Source organism: Bos grunniens, chromosome 1 (genome assembly GCF_055505025.1).
Source record: "Bos grunniens cultivar Pamir isolate PY7600 chromosome 1, Bosgru_T2T1.0, whole genome shotgun sequence".
NCBI classification, from domain to species: domain Eukaryota; kingdom Metazoa; phylum Chordata; class Mammalia; order Artiodactyla; family Bovidae; genus Bos; species Bos grunniens.
Window position 1 is genome coordinate 50861060 of NC_141165.1, and position 19468 is coordinate 50880527.

Sequence of the window (19468 nt, forward strand, 5' to 3'; positions counted from 1 at the left end):
AGATTAGTTCATGTAATCCTCCTGTAACCTTCCCAAGGAAGGATTTTTGACCCTGAGTTCTAAATCACAATCTGGTACCATATGAAAGGGAAGGAAAACCATTGAATTTTCCTATGGAGGCATTAAGTTTGAGGTAGGGTAAAACTACAGAGGAAAGTAATTTATACACTTTTCCCGGGGAGTGAGAGTATTTTATATTATTCCCACAGTACCCTGATGCTGCTAAGTTGCTTCAGTCGTGTTGTGACCCTATGGACTGTAGACCGCTGGGCTCCTCTGTCTGTGGGATTCTCCAGGCGAGAATACTGGGGTGGGTTGCCATGCCCTCCTGCAGGGAATCTTCCCAACCCAGGGATCAAACCTGTGTCTCTTACATCTCCTTCATTTGCAGATGGGTTCTTTATCACTAGAGCCACCTGGGAAGCCCCCCATGACACCCTAAAAGTCTAGCATTTCATTTTCTAAATGGAATAGAGGAGTTTGGATTTATGTAAAAGAGAAACGACTCAAACCATAATTATACTTCGTTGCTCTGAAAATTAGTCTTTACATTCATTGATGAAATTTTCAGCCTCAAGATTCATGTGAGATTGATAATTCAGATCATATCCTCAGTCTACAGTAACGCATTCTACAGTGGGGAAAATTAAGACCTAAAAAGTGTACTCCAGATTATTTTCTGATGAATCTTGATGGTATGTTTTCTTATGTAATTTCAAAACTAGTTTAAATAGTTTAAAAATAGCTTTGAGTTTGCTCCTTGTAAACATGCCTAAGGTTACAATAAGAGTGTTTAGGACCTATTTAAAGAAACTTTCTAATTGCCCACTTTAGCACAGATTATAAATCAGCAAAGCATTTTCCAAATTCCTGTTCCATGCCAGAAACTGGTGTTGGGAATGGAGTTCTGTTGAACAGTACCAGTGATAGCCTGTACCTACCTTGGACAGCACCCAAGAAGGTTGAATATTAGGTGTATTGGAATGCATTTATTTAAACATGGTTTCTGTTTAAATAACCAGGGAGAATCTGGTTTTTCATCACTGGCCACATGATTAAAAATTAACCTGTGTGTGGTCTGAATTAACTTTTTAAAAAAAATTTATTTTATTTTTTATTGAAAGATAATTGCTTTACAGACTTTTGTTGTTTTCTGTCAAACCTCAACATGAATCAGCCATAGGTATACATATATCCCCTCCCTTTTGAACCTCCCTCTCACCTCCCTCTCTGTGCCACCCCTCTAGGTTGATACAGAGCCTCTATTTGAGTTTCCAGAGCCATACAGCAAATTCCCATTGGTTATCTTTTTTGCATATAGTAAGTTTCCATGCTACTCGTTCCATACATCTCATCTTCCCATCCCCTCTCTTCATGTCCATAAATCTATTCTCTATGTCTGTTTCTCCATTGCTGCCCTGTAAATAGATTCTTCAGTAAATTTTTCTAGATTCTGTATATACGTGTTAGAATGATATTTACCTTTCTCTTTCTGGCTTACTTCACTCTGTATAATAGATTCTAGGTTTATCCACCTCATTAGAATTGACTCAAGGAGTTCCTTTTTATGGCTGGGTAATATTGCATTGTGTATATGTACCACAACGCCTTTATCCATTCATCTGTCAATGGACATGTAGGTTGCTTCCATGTTCTAGCTATTGTAAATAGTGCTGCAATGAACAATGGGATACATTGTTCATTGGGACACATGTGTCCCATGGGATACATGTTCAATGCGATACATGTGTCTTTTTCAATTTTGGTTTCCTTAGGATATATGCCTAGGAGTGGAATTGCTGGGTCATATGGTGATTTTATTCCTAGTTTTTAAAGGAGTCTCCATACCTTCTTCCGTAGTGGCTGTATCAATTTACATTCCCACCAACAGTGCAAGAGCGTTCCCTTTTCTCCACACCCTCTCCAGCATTTATTGTTTGTAGACTTTTTGATGATGGCCATCCTGACTGGTGTGGGGTGATATCTCACTGTAGTTTCGATATGCATTTCTCTAATAATGAGCGATATTGAGCATCTTCAGCCATCTGTATGTCTTCTTTTCTGCTGGTTTTAGAAAAGGAAGAGGAACCAGAGATCAAATTGCCAACATCCGCTGGATCATGGAAAAAGCAAGAGAGTTCCAGAAAAACATCTATTTCTGCTTTATTGACTATGCCAAAGCCTTTGACTGTATGGATCACAATAAACTGTGGGAAATTCTGAAAAAGATGGGAATACCAGACCACCTGATCTGCCTCTTGAGAAATTTGTATGCAGGCCAGGAGGCAATAGTTAGAACTGGACATGGAACAACAGACTGGTTCCAAATAGGAAAAGGAGTACATCAAGGCTGTATATTGTCACCCTGTTTATTTAACTTATATGCAGAGTACATCATGAGAAACGCTGGACTGGAAGAAACACAAGCTGGAATCAAGATTGCCGGGAGAAATATCAATAACCTCAGATATGCAGATGACACCACCCTTATGGCAAAAAGTGAAGAGGAACTAAAAAGCCTCTTGATGAAAGTGAAAGTGGAGAGTGAAGAAGTTGGCTTAAAGCTCAACATTCAGAAAACGAAGATCATGGCATCCGGTCCCATTACTTCATGGGAAATAGATGGGGAAACAGTGGAAACAGTGTCAGACTTTATTTTGGGGGGCTCAAAAATCACTGCAGATGGTGACTGCAGCCATGAAATTAAAAGACGCTTACTCCTTGGAAGGAAAGTTATGACCAACCTAGATAGCATATTGAAAAGCAGAGATATTACTTTGCCAACAAAGGTTCGTCTAGTCAAGGCTATGGTTTTTCCTGTGGTCATGTATGGATGTGAGAGTTGGACTGTGAAGAAGGCTGAGCGCTGAAGAATTGATGGTTTTGAACTGTGGTATTGGAGAAGACTCTTGAGAGTCCCTTGGACTGTGAGGAGATCCAACCAGTCCATTCTGAAGGAGATCAGCCCTGGGATTTCTTTAGAAGAAATGATGCTAACGCTGAAACTCCAGTACTTTGGCCACCTCATGTGAAGAGTTGAGTCATTGGAAAAGACTCTGATGCTGGGAGGGATTGGGGGCAGGAGGAGAAGGGGACGACAGAGGATGAGATGGCTGCATGGCATCACTGATGCAATGGACTTGAGTCTGAGTGAACTCTGGGAGTTGGTGATGGACAGGGAGGCCTGGCGTGCTGCAATTCATGGGGTCGCAAAGAGTTGGACACGACTGAGTGAGTGATCTGATCTGATCTGATCTGATGTCTTCTTTGGAGAAATGCCTGTTTAGATCTTTTTCTCACTTTTTGATTGGGTTGTTCTGGCCTTGAGTTGTATGAGCTGCTTGCATATTTTGGAAATTAATCCTTTGTCAGTTGTTTCATTTGCTATTATTTTCTCCCATTCTGAGGGTTGTCTTTTCACCTTGCTTATAATTTCCTTTGCTGTGCAAATCTTTTAAGTCCCACTTGTTTACTTTTGTTTTATTTCTGTTACTCTAGGAGGTGGGTCATAGAGGATCTTGATTTCATTTATGTCATGGAGTATTCTTCCTATGTTTTCCTCTAAGAGTTTTATAGTTTCTGGTCTTACATTTAGGTCTTTAATCCATTTTGAGTTTAATTTTGTGTGGTGTTAGAAAGTGTTCTAATTTCATTCTTTTACATGTAGCTGTCCAGTTTTCCCATCACCATTTAATTTAGAGGCTGTCTTTACCCCATTGTATATTCTTTCCTCCTTTGTCAAAAATAAAGTACACATAGGTGCATGGGTTTATTTCTGAGCTTTCTATCTTGTTCCATTGGTCTATATTTCTAGATTTCACTCTTCCATTTCTACCTCAGGAAACTACTCTATGAAGCTTTCTGTAAATATATCTCCCTACTCTTATCCCGAGCACTAGCTATATATGCAGAGCCCAGTGTAAAAGGAAAATTCAGGACCCCTTTTCAAATTAAAACAATTGTAACAAATTACAAGACAAGGACAGCTCAGCATTAAACCAAGTATGCCCTTCTAAACATGGGAATTTGTTCAACCGCACAGATCACGTGCCTATGAATCCAGCCCTACCCTCTTCCTTTCTTCTAATCAACCTCTACAATCTCTTTGTGGCCTCCAAGGGTCCTGCCCTTGGCTTGGCAATCTGAATCTGACCTCATTTGCTTCTGACTGTGTTTTCTGTAACAAAGACAAGCAATTCTTTCTCTGGCACAAAGACTGGCCTTCTTGAAAAGATGTATAGCATGGGATCTACATCTATATGGTCTATGACTCCAGAGTTATTCAATGAAGCAATAATCATTTGGGGGAAAAAAAAGGGCATTTAGTCATTTAAGGCCCAAACAAAACATCATTTTGTTAGAAATGAGTGGCAAAAAGGAGGTTTCGGTTACTACGTGGTAGATCTCTTCTAACTGACCTTAGCTTAAGGGATCCAACACTGGATCCCAGGATTCCTTTTGCTTTAAACTTCTAGGTCGTCTGGTTGCCTTTCTGTCTTCCTGCCTTTCCTTCATGGTTGTAGAGTAACAGGGAATGGCACAACTTATGTAAGGAAAACTTAAGCAGTGCAGTGCACTCACCCTTAAGAACTTGAAAACACTGTGCAAGTGAAGATAGAAAGTGACAGCATTAATTGCTCAGTCATGTCCGACTCTATGACCCCATAGACTGTAGCACACCAGGCTCCTTTGTCCATGGGATTTCTCAGGCAAGAATACTGGAGTGGGTTGCCATTCCCTTCTCTAGGGGATCTTCCTGACGCAGGGATTGAACCTGAGTCTCTTGCATTGCAGGCAGAGTCTTTACCATCTGAGCCATAATACATACAATATCTGTGAATTCAATCAACCCATGCTGGATCAAGCACGGGCTGGCAAGTGTAGCTATCCACCAAGAGTGGCTGTAAGACAACAGGGAGTGGAGGGCAGTCAGGGTAAGCACCAGAGGAAGCACGATGCACACGGAGGAAAAAATGTTCTGCTTCAGCTTCTTATTGCCATGTTGTATTTAGGCTTGTCTTTGTCCAGTGGGGCTAAACTCTTTAGATACTGTTCAGTTCAGCTGCTCAGTTGTGTCTGACTCTTTGTGACCCCATAAATTGCAGCATGCCAGGCCTCCCTGTCCATCACCAACTCCTGGAGTTCACTCAAACTCATGTCCATCTAGTTGGTGATGTCATCCAGCCATCTAATCCTCTGTCTTCCCTTTCTTATCCTGCCCCCAATCCCTCCCAGCATCAGAGTCTTTTCCAATGAGTCAACTCTTCACATGAGGTGGCCAAAGTACTGGAGTTTCAGCTTTAGCATCAGTCCTTCCAAAGAACACCCAGGACTGATCTCCTTTTGAATGGACTGGTTGGATCTCCTTGCAGTCCAAGGGACTCTCAAGAGTCTTCTCCAACACCACAGTTCAAAAGCATCAATTCTTCAGCGCGCAGCTTTCTTCACAGGCTAACTCTCACATCCATACATGACTACTGGAAAAACCATAGCCTTGACTAGACGAACCTTTGTTGGCAAAGTAATGTCTCTGCTTTTTAATATGCTATCTAGGTTGGTCATAACTTTCCTTCCAAGGAGTAAGCGTCTTTTAATTTCATGGCTGCAGTCACCATCTGCAGTGATTTTTGAGCCCCCCAAAATAAAGTCTGACACTGTTTCCACTGTTTCCCCATCTATTTCCCATGAAGTGATGGGACCAGATGCCATGATCTTAGTTTTCTGAATGTTGAGCTTTAAGCCAACTTTTTCACTCTCTTCTTTCACTTTCATCAAGAGGCTTTTTAGTTCCTCTTCACTTTTTGCCATAAGGGTGGTGTCATCTGCATATCTGAGGTTATTGATATTTCTCCCAGCAATCTTGATTCCAGCTTGTGCTTCTTCCAGCCCAAAATTTCTCATGATGTACTCTGCATATAAGTTAAATAAGCAGGGTGACAATATACAGCCATGACGTACTCCATTTCCTATTTGGAACCAGTCTATTGTTCCATGTCCAGTTCTAACTGTTGCTTCCTGACCTGCATATAGGTTTCTCAAGAGGCAGGTCAGGCGGTCTGGTATTCCCATCTCTTTCAGAATTTTCCACAGTTTATTGTGATCCACACAGTCAAAGGCTTTGGCATAGTCAATAAAGCAGAAATAGATGTTTTTCTGGAACTCTCTTGCTTTTTCCATGATCCAGAGGATGTTGGCAATTTGATCTCTGGTTCCTCTGCCTTTTCTAAAAGCAGCTTGAACATATGGAAGTTCACAGTTCATGTATTGCTGAAGCCTGGCTTGGAGAATTTTGAGCATTACTTTACTAGCGTGTGAGATGAGTGCAATTGTGTGGTAGTTTGAGCATTGTTTGGCATTGCCTTTCTTTGTTACTAGAATGAAAACTGACCTTTTCCAGTCCTGTGGCCACTGCTGAGTTTTCCAAATTTGCTGGCATATTGAGTGCAGCACTTTGACAGCATTATCTTTCAGGATTTGAAATAGCTCAGCTGGAATTCCATCACCTCCACTAGCTTTGTTTGTAGTGATGCTTTCTAAGGCCCACTTGACTTCACATTCCAGAATGTCTGGCTCTAGGCAAGTGATCACACCATTGTGATTATCTTGGGCTTGAAGATCTTTTTTTGTACAGTTCTTCTGTGTATTCTTGCCACTTCTTCTTAATATCTTATGCTTCTGTTAGGTCCATACCATTTCTGTCCTTTATCGAGCCCATCTTTGTATGAAATGTTCCCTTGGTATCTCTAATATTCTTAAAGAGATCTCTAGTCTTTCCCATTCTGTTGTTTTCCTCTATTTCTTTGCATTGATCGCTGAGGAAGGCTTTCTTCTCTCTTCTTGCTATTCTTTGGAACTCCGCATTCAGATGTTTATATCTTTCCTTTTCTCCTTTGCTTTTCGCTTCTCTTCTTTTCACAGCTATTTGTAAGGCCTCCCCAGACAGCCATTTTGCTTTTTTGCATTTCTTTTCCATGGGGATGGTCTTGATCCCTGTCTCCTGTACAGTGTCACAAACCTCTGTCCATAGTTCATCGGGCACTCTATCTATCAGATCTAGTCCCTTAAATCTATTTCTCACTTCCACTGTATAATCATAAGGGATTTGATTTAGGTCATACCTGAATGGTCTAGTGGTTTTCCCTACTTTCTTCAATTTAAGTCTGAATTTGGCAATAAGGAGTTCATGGTCTGAGCCACAGTCAGCTCCTGGTCTTGTTTTTGCTGACTGCATAGAGCTTTTGCATGTTTGGCTGCAAAGAATATAATCAATCTGATTTCCATGTTGACCATCTGGTGATGTCCATATGTAGAGTCTTCTCTGTGTTGTTGGAAGAGGGTGTTTGCTATGACCACTGCATTCTCTTGGCAAAACTCTATTAGCCTTTGCCCTGATTCATTCCATATTTCAAGGCCAAATTTGCCTGTTACTCCAGGTGTTTCTTGACTTCCTACTTTTGCATTCCATTCCCCTATAATGAAAAGGACATCTTTTTTAGGTGTTAGTTCTAAAAGGTCTTGTAGATCTTCATAGAATCGTTCAACTTCAGCTTCTTTAGCATTACTGGTTGGAGCATAGACTTGGATTACCATGATATTGAATGGTTTGCCTTGGAAACGAACAGAGATCATTCTGTCGTTTTTGAGATTGCATCCAAGTACTGCATTTTGGAGTCTTTTGTTGACTATGATGGCTACTCCATTTCTTCTAAGGGATTTCTGCCCACAGTAGTAGTTATAAGGGTCATCTGAGTTAAATTCATCTATTCCAGTCCATTTTAGTTCGCTGATTCCTAGAATATCGATGTTCACTCTTGCCGTCTCCTGTTTGACCACTTCCAATTTGCCTTGATTCATGGACCTAAGATTCCAGGTTCCTATGCAATATTTCTCTTTACAGCATTGGACCTTGCTTCTATCACCAGTCGCATCCACAGCTGGGTATTGTTTTTGCTTTGGCTTCTTCCCTTCATTGTTTCTGGAGTTATTTCTCCACTGATCTCCAGTAGCATATTGGGCACCTACTGACCTGGGGAGTTTCTCTTTCAGGATCCTATCATTTTGCCTTTTCATACTGTTCATGGGGTTCTCAAGGCCATTCCCTTCTCCAGTGGACCAGATTTTGTCAGACCTCTCCACCATGACCCACCTGTTTTGGGTGGCCCCACATGGCATGGCTTAGTTTCATTGAGTTAGACAAAGCTGTGGTCCATGTGATTAGATTGACTAGTTTTCTGTGATTATGATTTCAGTGTGTCTGCCCTCTAATGCCATCTTGCAACACCTACTGTCTTACTTGAGTTTCTCTTACCTTGGACATGGGGTATCTCTTCACAGCTGCTCTAGCAAAGCGCAGCCACTGCTCCTTACCTTGGACAAGGGGTAACTCCTCAGGCCTCCCCTCCTGATCTTGAACTTGGGGTAGCTGCTTTCGGCCCTCCTGCGCCAGTGCAGCCGCAGCTCCTTGGCCATCAGATACTGTAGGATGAGCTATAAACCTTGATTTTTTGGACTGTGATCTACATTTATCTAGTTGTCTATCTTCTATCTGGCTGTGTTGGGTCTTAGGTATGGCACTTGGGCTCCAGAGTGGGCAGGCTCAGTAGTTGCGGTGGTGGGCTTCATTGCTTTGCATCATGTGGGATCTTAGTTTCCCACCGAGGGATCAAACCCTCATCCCCTGCCATTGCAAAGCATATGCTTAACTACTGGACCTCCAGGGAAGTCCCTTGACTGGGATATTTTCCAAGTAAAGAAAAATACTGTCAAATTGATTTCATTTCAGTCCTTAAACAGACATTAAAAAACAACAACCTTGTTTTCTAGAGGTAAACATGGGACATGACCAAATTACGTTTCTAGGGGAGGCAGCCATAGTAATAGACCTAACTTTAATATCTTTGATGAGGCCATCCCTAGTAAGGAGATAGACCAAGAGTTGCCAATAGATGTTGAGGTTTATGATACAAAAGGAGTTCCAAATTTTCTGTATTGGTGGGGCTTTGGGGTTTAACAGGGAGATTGATTTTGGGAGACCTGTTTTGGAGCTGTGTTTGTATAGTAAACTCACTGTTTTTACTCAAATTTTATGACAGATCATAAAAATTAACTCAGCTTTCTAATGATTTTCCCTACACTTTAGATAGCAAAGACAGCATTTGCCCATCTGTAGGAATGGACAGAAGAGTTTTAGGACTTGCTTTCTTAGTCTGATGCCATTAAAAATACATTCATCTAGTCATTCCCCACCCTCCCCACCCCCATTTGTGTGCTCAGGAATTTTTTATGATTTGGGTTCCCAAGTGAATCTACGAGAGGGAAGGCAGTGGGTGAGCTCTGCAGGTTAGAATGTTGGTGTTTCTGTGAGTACTTATTGTTAATTGTAATTTTTAATTTATTGATTGATTTTTTCAGTATTTATTATTTATTTAGGTATTTATTTGGCTGTGCTGGATCTTAGTTGTGGCATGTGAGATCTAGTTCCCTGACCAGAGATTGAACCCTGGGCGCCCTGCATTGGCAGCATGGAGTCTTAACCTCTGATCTACCAGGGAAGTCCCTTGCTAATTGTAATTTAATAAATTGACATTCTAGGTTTGTGCTTATGACTATGGTTATACTGTGGATCTGCCAGTGAAATTCGGAATCTCTCTGGTGTGCTGACACAGTCAGTTTTGAATTCGTACAGGCTCTATACTATGGCAAATTTGCCAAAGTAATGATGTCATTTTGGGAGGTGCCTTGTCAGTTTTTCCCTGTGACACTAAAAATATAACTTGACTGTGTGCATCTTTCCTATTTGAAGTCTTTAGTAGTAGAGATGAGATACTTGAAAGTGAAAGTGAATTCGCTCAGTCATGTCCGACACTTTGTGGCCCAATAGACTGTAGCCTACCAGACTTCTCCATCCGTGGGATATTCCAGGCAAGCGTACCAGAGTAGGTTGCCATTTCCTTCTCCAGGGGATCTTCCTGACCCAGGGATTGAACCCAGATCTCCTGCATTGCAGGGAGACACTTCATCCTCTAAGCCACCAGGGAAGCCCTAAAAGAAAGGAGGAAAGTGAAGTTGCTCAGTCATGTTGAACTCTTTGGGACCCCATGGACTGTAGCCCTACCAGGCTCCTCCGTCCATGGGATTTTCCAGGCAAGGATACTGGAGTGGGCCATTTCCTTCTCCAGGAGATCTTCCTGACCCAGGGATTGAACCTGGGTCTTCTGCATTGTAGGCAGACGCTTTACTGTCTGAGCCACAGGGAAGTCTAAAGTATTAGTAGGATTTTAGATAAGCTGGGGACATGCTGACGTAAGCGAATGTAAGTTGTTTTCTCTTAAGAGGACTTTTTCCAGAGCATTTCATCTGCTTTGTTTGGAAAAATATTTGTTTATTGAAAGTTATTTGGTTTACAATGTTGTGTTAGCTTCAGGTGTATAGCAAAGTGATTCAGATATACACATACTTTTTCAGATTCTTTTTCCTTATAGGTTATTACAAAATATTGAGTATAGTTCCCTGTGCTATACAGTATGTCCTTGGTTATCTCATTTTATATAGATAGCATATTGAAAATCAGAGACATTACTTTGCCAACAAAGGTCTGTCTAGTCAAGGCTATGGTTTTTCCTGTGGTCATGTATGGATGTGAGAGTTGGACTGTGAAGAAGGCTGAGCGCCGAAGAATTGATGCTTTTGAACTGTGGTGTTGGAGAAGACTCTTGAGAGTCCCTTGGACTGTGAGGAGATCCAACCAGTCCATTCTGAAGGAGATCAGCCCTGGGATTTCTTTGGAAGGAATGATGCTAAAGCAGAAACTGCAGTACTTTGGCCACCTCATGCGAAGAGTTGAGTCATTGGAAAAGACTCTGATGCTGGGAGGGATTGGGGGCAGGAGGAGAAGGGGACAACAGAGGATGAGATGGCTGGATGGTATCACTGACTCGATGGACGTGAGTCTGAGTGAACTCTGGGAGTTGGTGATGGACAGGGAGGCCTGGCGTGCTGAGATTTATGGGGTCGCAAAGAGTTGGACACGACTGAGCGACTGAACTGAACTGAACTGAGTGTGTATATATGTTAATCCTTAACTTCTTATTTACGCACCCTCTTCTTTGGTAATTTCAAGTTTGTTTTCTAAGTCTGTGGGTCTGTTTTTATTTTGTATATAGATTCATTTGTATCATTTTTTTTTAGATTCCACATACCTTTTAAATAGTGTTCTTCAATAGGAACACCAACTTCATTTGCTAATGATACTTTTAAAATCTTTCCTTTGGCAGTGCCTGTGGAAAACACTATGTTGCAAAACATGGTGTTAAGCTTGCACTGATGAGGTATTTCTGGAATCCTCTTAGGTGGAAAACATGAAACAGCTTGGGGACATTTTATTGAATCCCAATTTGCATCTGGTTCCCTAAGGTCTACCTGAGTGTTCTGGAATCCACAGGAATACCTAACATGACCATTTACTTACCAGATGGAATTATCCCAGTGTGGCCCCCTGGGGCAGAAATGGAATTTGGCAACATGGTGTTGGGAATTTGGATCTACATATTGTAAGTCAGAGTGGAGTTCTCAGACTCCAAGACTTCCTTTATCTGTATATTTCTTCTCCTGATAGCATACTTTCTTTAAAGAGAGCTTGGGAAGTTGCTTGTTATGGCCTATCCCAGAATTCAGCCGTATTCTCACAGGGAGGACTCAGTGAACACAGTAGTTAACTATTGAGATTATTTTCAGAGGATCAAAGGTCATATTATAGAGTAATGTGGTTTTATAGACACTCATTTCATTTTCTTTGATTCTAGAATAAGGAAAATGAATGTAGAACTCTTATTTCCAAACATGAAATGGTGATTATAGGTACAATTCCTTTGTGTATTTTCAGTGTGTAATGACAACATTGGAAAGGAAATTGATTAGTATTTCTAAAACAGCAGGAAAATTATTTCCTGCCCAAACATTGATTAATCTTTGAATAGGCTTTCTTATAATCCCTTTTTTCCATAGACTGCAGGGTGCAGCACAGTCATATTTTATGTGGAGTCAAGCAGAGAAACTACTTGCTGTGATTAAACTTATTGCTGCTTTTTTCAGCAGGTGGAAATTGTTTTGTCTTTAGTAGTTATCCTTTCCTGGCTTGAGAACACATTGGGACTTCTATAGTTTTATTTAAAGAAATTGTTGTCCTATATTATGACATGTGAAAACAATGAAATAATGAAATTTTCTGATGATATATACTCCCCTGTTTGGCTTACAAATAGTAACTTGCTTAAGCATCCTGGCATGAATGCTTTAAAATCCTATTAGCTGAAGCTCATGTAATATTAATTTGTTACTGGTTAGAGGTAATATAAAATATAGTGATAAAGAAGACTGAAATCTGTTCCCTCGGGGAACTTAAGATTTATTTGAGGACTTAAGACATAGAAATAAGATGAAGAAATATTAGTATGAGAGAATTTATATTGAGCCCCAAATGAGTGGTTTTGAATATTACATAACCTAATTCAGGACTTCAAAGGGAGAGAGACTTTTTATGCATCCTGGTGTGGCTGGTGACGACTCATACACGAGCTGGGCCTTGAGTTGATCCTTGGAAATAGGAAGGATTCAGCCAGGAGAACAAGGGTAGGAGGGATGATGGCATTACTAAAGGTGGCTGGACTGGAATGTGCCTGCCTTTTCAACAGTGAGTAGACTTGTTTGGATCTAATAGGGGAGTAATGAAGAATAATGGGAAATAAAGTTGGAAAGGTAGGTTTGAATTCAAATCAGAAAGTGTTTGAATTCCAGACAAAGGAATTTGGACTTTATTCGGTAGAAGATAAATAAATAGTGAAACTTGTTGGACAGGAATAAGTAGAAAATGCAAGAAACAGCTTTGTAGTTAGAGCAGCAGCACACAGCTGTGAACTGTGGTACCTTCTGATGCAGACAGTGGTGAAAATGTGAGCAGGGTCTGGCTTCACTGCTGATGGGGATGTAGGTTGGGTTGACTGCTTAATTGTCATTCTTCTCTTTATTTTTCCTGTTCTCATTTAAGGCTTGTATAAACTCTTTTCAGGCTTTTAAAATACATTAATTCAAATTTGACCTTCCTTTCTGCATGATAGTTTGAATACCCAGAGCTATTTTCAGTTGTTCTAGATTGTCATGAGTTTGATGTCCAGGTGCCAACTGGAAGGGGCAGACCTGGCCTGTGGAGGATTGTTTTTAAAATCCAATTCTAAATTAAGCATTTCAGGACATGAAAATGAAATGTGGCCTAGTTCTTTCTCACCATTTAAGTAAAAGTATATGTTTTTTTTTTCTTTTCTGCTTAAATATTTGTCTGGATCTTTCAGACTCAAAAGGCATATAACCCAGAGCCAAGAATATTTAGATCCCTCTGCACTCTAATTTTCTTTTTCTAGAGTAGTTTTTGGCTTTCACTATACTTAAAAAGTTATAAAAAGACTTCCTCCAAATATTAGGTAGCAATTCTTTAAAGAGTTTTTTTTTTTTTTTTATTCCTGGGCCTCCTATTTCATATCTCACAAGTTACAAAAATGGAATTTTTTTGAAGTGTGAGCCATTGATGGAAGTTAGACTTTTAAACATCTAAAATTAAGTTCTAAAGGACACCGTCCATATTAGCAGCAGGTGTTGTGATGTGGGTACAAGTAGATCATAGTGCAGGCTTTGGAGTCAGAAAAATCTAGTTTTACATCCCCATTCTACCACTCACTCCCTAGGTGACCTGAGTGTATTACTATTACTACATGTTGTTTGACCTATTGGGATACAGACTAACTAGAGAGAGTCTCTGGGTAAAAACAGAATTAAAGTTTATGTCTCCCCAGATTCCAAGCCTTTGTCATCTCTGAGCCTCAGCTTCTTCATCTTTAAAATGGGGAATAATACTTACTTACTTTGTAGGGCTATTATGGAGATAAAAATGGATAATTTAGCACAATGTTAGGTTAGGACTAGGCTTCCCTGGTAGCTCATCTGGTAAAGAATCCACCTGCAATGTGGGAGACCTACCTGGGTTCAATCCCCTGGAGAAGGGAACAGCTGCTCACTCCAGTGTTCTGGCCTGGAGAATTCCATGGACTGTATAGTTCATGGGGTCACAAAGAGTCAGTCATGACTGAGCAACTTTCACTCATTCACACTTGGTTAGGACACTCAGTAGAATTGTAGCTGTTCATATTGTGGTTGGTGGGATTTGGATAGGTTTAATTTAATGGAGACGGCAATGGCAACCCACTCCAGTACTCTTGCCTGGCGAACCCCATGGACAGAGGAGCCTGGTGGGCTGCAGTCCATGGGGTTGCTAGGTGTTGGACACGACTGAGTGACTTCACTTTCACTTTTCACTTTCATGCATTGGAGAAGGAAATGGCAACCCACTCCAGTGTTCTTGCCTGGAGGATCCCAGGGACGGCGGAGCCTCATGGGCTGCCCTCTATGGGGTCGCACAGAGTTGGACACGACTGAAGCGACTTAGCAGCCGCAGCAATTTAATTACATTAATTTTGGTTTTTAGCTGTGTGACTCTTTTCCACATACTTTATTTCCTTTTCTATTACCCTGTATGGTGTGGATGTGTTCAAAGGCTAGGATCTTGAGCTAGAAGAAAGAAAAAACAAAAACCCTTAGGAATCAGAGTTGTCTTTTAAGGGAGGTGCCAGGAAACTACCACATAATGCACTTCCATCCTATTGGCCAGAACTTAGTCCCATAGTTATGCCTGGCTGCAGTGGAAGCTGGGAAATGTAGTCTCCTGCCTGCATAGCCATTACTGTAGAAGAGGGAAGATAAGATTTTGATGGATAGCCAACAACCTCTGCCAAGGCCCTCAGTATGTTCCTGTATCTTAGGCCAGTGTCACCATGGAAATGAGACCAATTGTGATATTTTTCTCATGGACATATAGTCATCTTAAATATTCGATAAATGTGTTTTAATTTCACTGATATAAATATAGAATATTTTACCCTTAGTTTTAAATCTACTATAAAGCATTTTAACCTTCCAATTAAAGAGGTTAAGATTTTATCTATAATCATTCAGTCTGTTATCTTTATTTCGTTTTATAGTAGTGAAGTCTTAGAATTTGGGATATGATCTCAACAGAGCATGCCCTCACAGACTCCACTGACACACACTTGGAGCTACTTTCTGTTTTGCAGTCACAGATACTTGTACAGGTCATTACCTCTAGAATTCCAAGGGTCAGTAAAATATATACCATATCACAGTGCTTATATTGCCACAACAAATATATGAAAATGATCACATATCTAAAATATTATTTCATGTAATAAGATGTGCTGTTGCAAAAACGTATGGATTTTTTCTATTTTTCATCATCCATTTAGGTTTTCAACTGAATTTTTAAAAAGATTTTTATTTTGAGATAATTGTAGATTCACAGGCAGTTGTATGAAACAATACAGAGATACCCCATATACTCTTCACCCATTTTCTCCCAAAAGTAAGATCTTGAATAGCTAGAGTATACTATCACAATGAGGAAATTGACTTTAATGGAGTCCACAAGGCTTATGCAGATTTCATTAGCTTTGTATGTCCTCATTTGTAAGTGAGTGAGTGTGTATATGCATGTGTAATTCTGTGCAGTTTTATCACATGTATAGATTGATGTGATTACACCACTGTCAGGACACTACCATCAACACAAGACTCCTTTGTGTTACCCTTTTTAGCAGTTACTTCTTTCTTTTCTTTCCCCCTAGTTCTGGCAACCACCAGTCAGTTCTCAATCTTTGCCATTTCAAGAATATTATATAAATGGGACCATACAGTGTGTTATCTGTTTTTTTTTCCTGATAAGCAGTCCAGGCCTCAGAACCACTGTTTAAGTCTTAGTCATGTACCATAGAGAGGACAAAAAACAGCTAATCCTCTAGGCTCTAGATAGCGTCCCTCCTCACACAGTTTATGAAAATACATAAATATGGTATGCATTAATTTTTTGTTAATTGACATTTTTATTGTGATAATTATACACATAAGGTTTTGAGATTGAATTTTTCTCTCGGTACAATTCCCTTGAGGTACATTCAAGTTATGCATATCCATAGTTCATTCTTTTTTATTGCTGAGTAGTATTCCATGATGTGAATATACTACACTTCATTTAACCAATCACCCTTTGGAGGGACATTTGTATTGTTTTCAGTTTTCAGCTAGTACAAGTAAAGCTGCTATGAACATTTATGAATATAAGTTTTCTTTTCTGTAGGATAAATGTTCAGAGAAGGCAGTGGCACCCCACTCCAGAACTCTTGCCTGGAAAATCCCATGGACGGAGGAGCCTGGTGGGCTGCAGTCCAGGGGGTCGCTAGGAGTCGGACACGACTGAGCGACTTCACTTTCACTTTTCACTTTCATGCATTGGAGAAGGAAATGGCAACCCACTCCAGTGTTCTTGCCTGGAGAATCCCAGGGACGGGGGAGCCTGGTGGGCTGCCGTCTATGGGGTCTCACAGAGCCGGACACGACTGAAGTGACTTAGCAGCAGGATAAATGTTCAAGAGTGTATTGCTTTGTTGTGTAAGAAGTATATATTTAGTTTTACAGCAAACTGCCATGCTCTTTTTCCAGGGAGGCTCGAGCACTTTACATTCCTATGAGAAAAGTAATGTCAGGTAGTGATCTCTTATTGAGATTTTGATTAATGTTTCCTTAGTGAGACTCCTTCTCTCCCTATCCATGCCCCCCATCTCTGTGTGTGTGTGTGTGTGTGTGTGTGTGTTTGTCTGTGTGTGTGTGTGCATGCACATCTACAATAAGCACGTGAAGAGAAGATGGTGTACATCTACAGTAAGCACATGAAGAAAAGATGGTATATCTTCTTTGGTGAAATGTCTGTTTAGTTTCTTTGCCCATTTTTAAATTGATTTATCCTTTCATTGCTGAGTTGTAAGTGTTCTTTATATATTCTGGGTATAATTATCTTATCACATATATGATTTGCAATATTTTTTACTATTCTTTGGGCTTTATTTTCACTTTCATTTTTTAAAATATAAATTTATTTATTTTAATTGGAGGCTAATTACTTTATAATATTGTATTGGTTTGCCATACATTGACATGAATCCTCCACAGGTGTACATGTGTTTCCCATCCTGAACCCCCCTCCCACCTCCCTCCCAATCCCATCCCTCTGGGTCATCCCAGTGCACCTGCCCCAAGCATCCTGTATCATGCATTGAACCTGGACTGGTGATTCATTTCACATATGATAATATACATGTTTCAATGCCATTCTCCCAAATCATCACACCTTGCTCTTTTCCACAAAGTCCAAAAGACTGTTCTTTACATCTGTGTCTCTTTTGCTGTCTCGCACACAGGGTTACTGTTATCATCTTTCTAAATTCCATATATATGCGCTAGTATGCTGTATTACTGTTTTCTTTCTGGCTTACTTCACTCTGTATAATAGGCTCTGGTTTCATCCACCTCATTAGAACTGATTCAAATGCATTATTTTTAATGTCTGAGTAATACTCCATTATGTATATGTACCACAGCTTTCTTATCCATTCATCTGCTGATGGGCATCTAGGTTGCTTCCATGTCCTGGCATTTATAAACAGTGCTGCGATGAACATTGGGGTACACGTGTCTCTTTCCCTTCTGGTTTCCTCAGTGTGTATGCCCAGCAGTGGGATTGCTGGGTCATATGGCAGTTCTATTTCCAGTTTTTTAAGGAATTTCCACACTGTTCTCCATAGTGGCTGTACTAGTTTGCATTCCTACCAACAGTGTAAGAGGGTTCCCTTTTCTCCACACCCTCTCCAGCATTTATTGCTTGTAGACTTTTGGATCGCAGCCATTCTGACTGGCGTGAAATGGTACCTCATTGTGTTTTGATCCGCATTTCTCTGATAATGAGTGATGTTGAGCATCTTTTCATGTGTTTGTTAGCCATCTGTATGTCTTCTTTGGAGAACTGTCTGTTTAGTTCTTTGGCCCATTTTTTGATTGGGTCGTTTATTTTTCTGGAATTGAGCTGCAGGAGTTGCTTGTATATTTTTGAGATTAATCCTTTGTCATTTGCTTCATTTTGCTATTATTTTCTCCCATTCTGAAGGCTGTCTTTTCACCTTGCTTATAGTTTCCTTTGTTGTGCAAAAGATTTTAATTAGGTCCCATTTGTTTATTTTTGCATTTATTTCCAATATTCTGGGAGGTGGGTCATAGAGGATCCTGCTGTGGTTTATGTCAGAGAGTGTTTTGCCTATGTTTTCCTCTAGGAGTTTTATAGTTTCTGGTCTTAGATTTAGATCTTTAATCCATTTTGAGTTTATTTTTGTGTATCGTGTTAGAAAGTGTTCTAGTTTCATTCTTTTACAAGTGGTTGACCAGTTTTCCCAGCACCACTTGTTAAAGAGATTGTCTTTTCTCCATTGTATATTCTTGCCTCCTTTGTCAAAGATGAGGTGTCCATAGATGCTTGGATTTATCTCTGGGCTTTCTATTTTGTTCCATTGATCTATATTTCTGTCTTTGTGCCAGTACCATACTGTCTTGATGACTGTGGCTTTGTAGTAGAGCCTGAAGTCAGGCAGGTTCCTCTAGTTCCCTTCTTCTTTCTCAAGATTGCTTTGGCTATTCGAGGTTTTTTGTATTTCCATACAAATTGTGAAATTATTTGTTCTAGTTCTCTGAAAAATACTGTTGGTAGCTTGATAGGGATTGCATTGAATCTATAGATTGCTTTGAGTAGTATACTCACTTTCACTGTATTGATTCTTCCGATCCATGAACACGGTATATTTCTCCATCTATTTGTGTCCTCTTTGATTTCTTTCACCAGTGTTTTATAGTTTTCTATATATAGGTCTTTTTGTTTCTTTAGGTAGATATATTCCTAAGTATTTTATTCTTTTCGTTGCAATGGTGAATAGAATTGTTTCCTTAATTTCTCTTTCTGCTTTCTCATTGTTAGTGTATAGGAATGCAAGGGATTTCTGTGTGTTGATTTTATATCCTGCAACTTTACTATATTCATTGATTAGCTCTAGTAATTTTCTGGTGGAGTCTTTAGGGTTTTCTATGTAGAGGATCATGTCATCTGCAAACAGTGAGAATTTTACTTCTTCTTTTCCAATTTGGATTCCTTTTATTTCTTTTTCTGCTCTGATTGCTATGGCCAAAACTTCCAAAACTATGTTGAATAGTAGTGGTGAGAGTGGGCACCCTTGTCTTGTTCCTGACTTTAGGGGAAATGCTTTCAATTTTTCACCATTGAGGATAATGTTTGCTGTGGGTTTGTCATATATAGCTTTTATTATGTTGAGGTATGTTGCTTCTATTCCTGCTTTCTGGAGGGTTTTTTTTTTTTTATCATAAATGGATGTTGAATTTTGTCAAAGGCTTTCTCTGCATCTATTGAGATAATCATATGGTTTTTATTTTTCAATTTGTTAATGTGGTGTATTACACT

General features: G+C 39.9%; 1 protein-coding gene across 6 annotated transcripts in view; it reads left to right on the forward strand.

The window, feature by feature from the left end:
* Window positions 1-19468, forward strand: part of PPM1L (protein phosphatase, Mg2+/Mn2+ dependent 1L) — a 331904-nt gene that overhangs the window by 89597 nt on the left and 222839 nt on the right. Inside the window, exon 1 of one of the 6 annotated variants that reach the window (XM_086392730.1) lies at window positions 12545-12688. The exons of the other annotated variants lie outside the window; for them this stretch is intronic. The gene's annotated coding sequence lies outside the window, so the exon portion shown is untranslated. Of the gene's footprint in view, window positions 1-12544; window positions 12689-19468 lie in introns of those variants that run through there. 6 annotated transcript variants of the gene reach the window in all.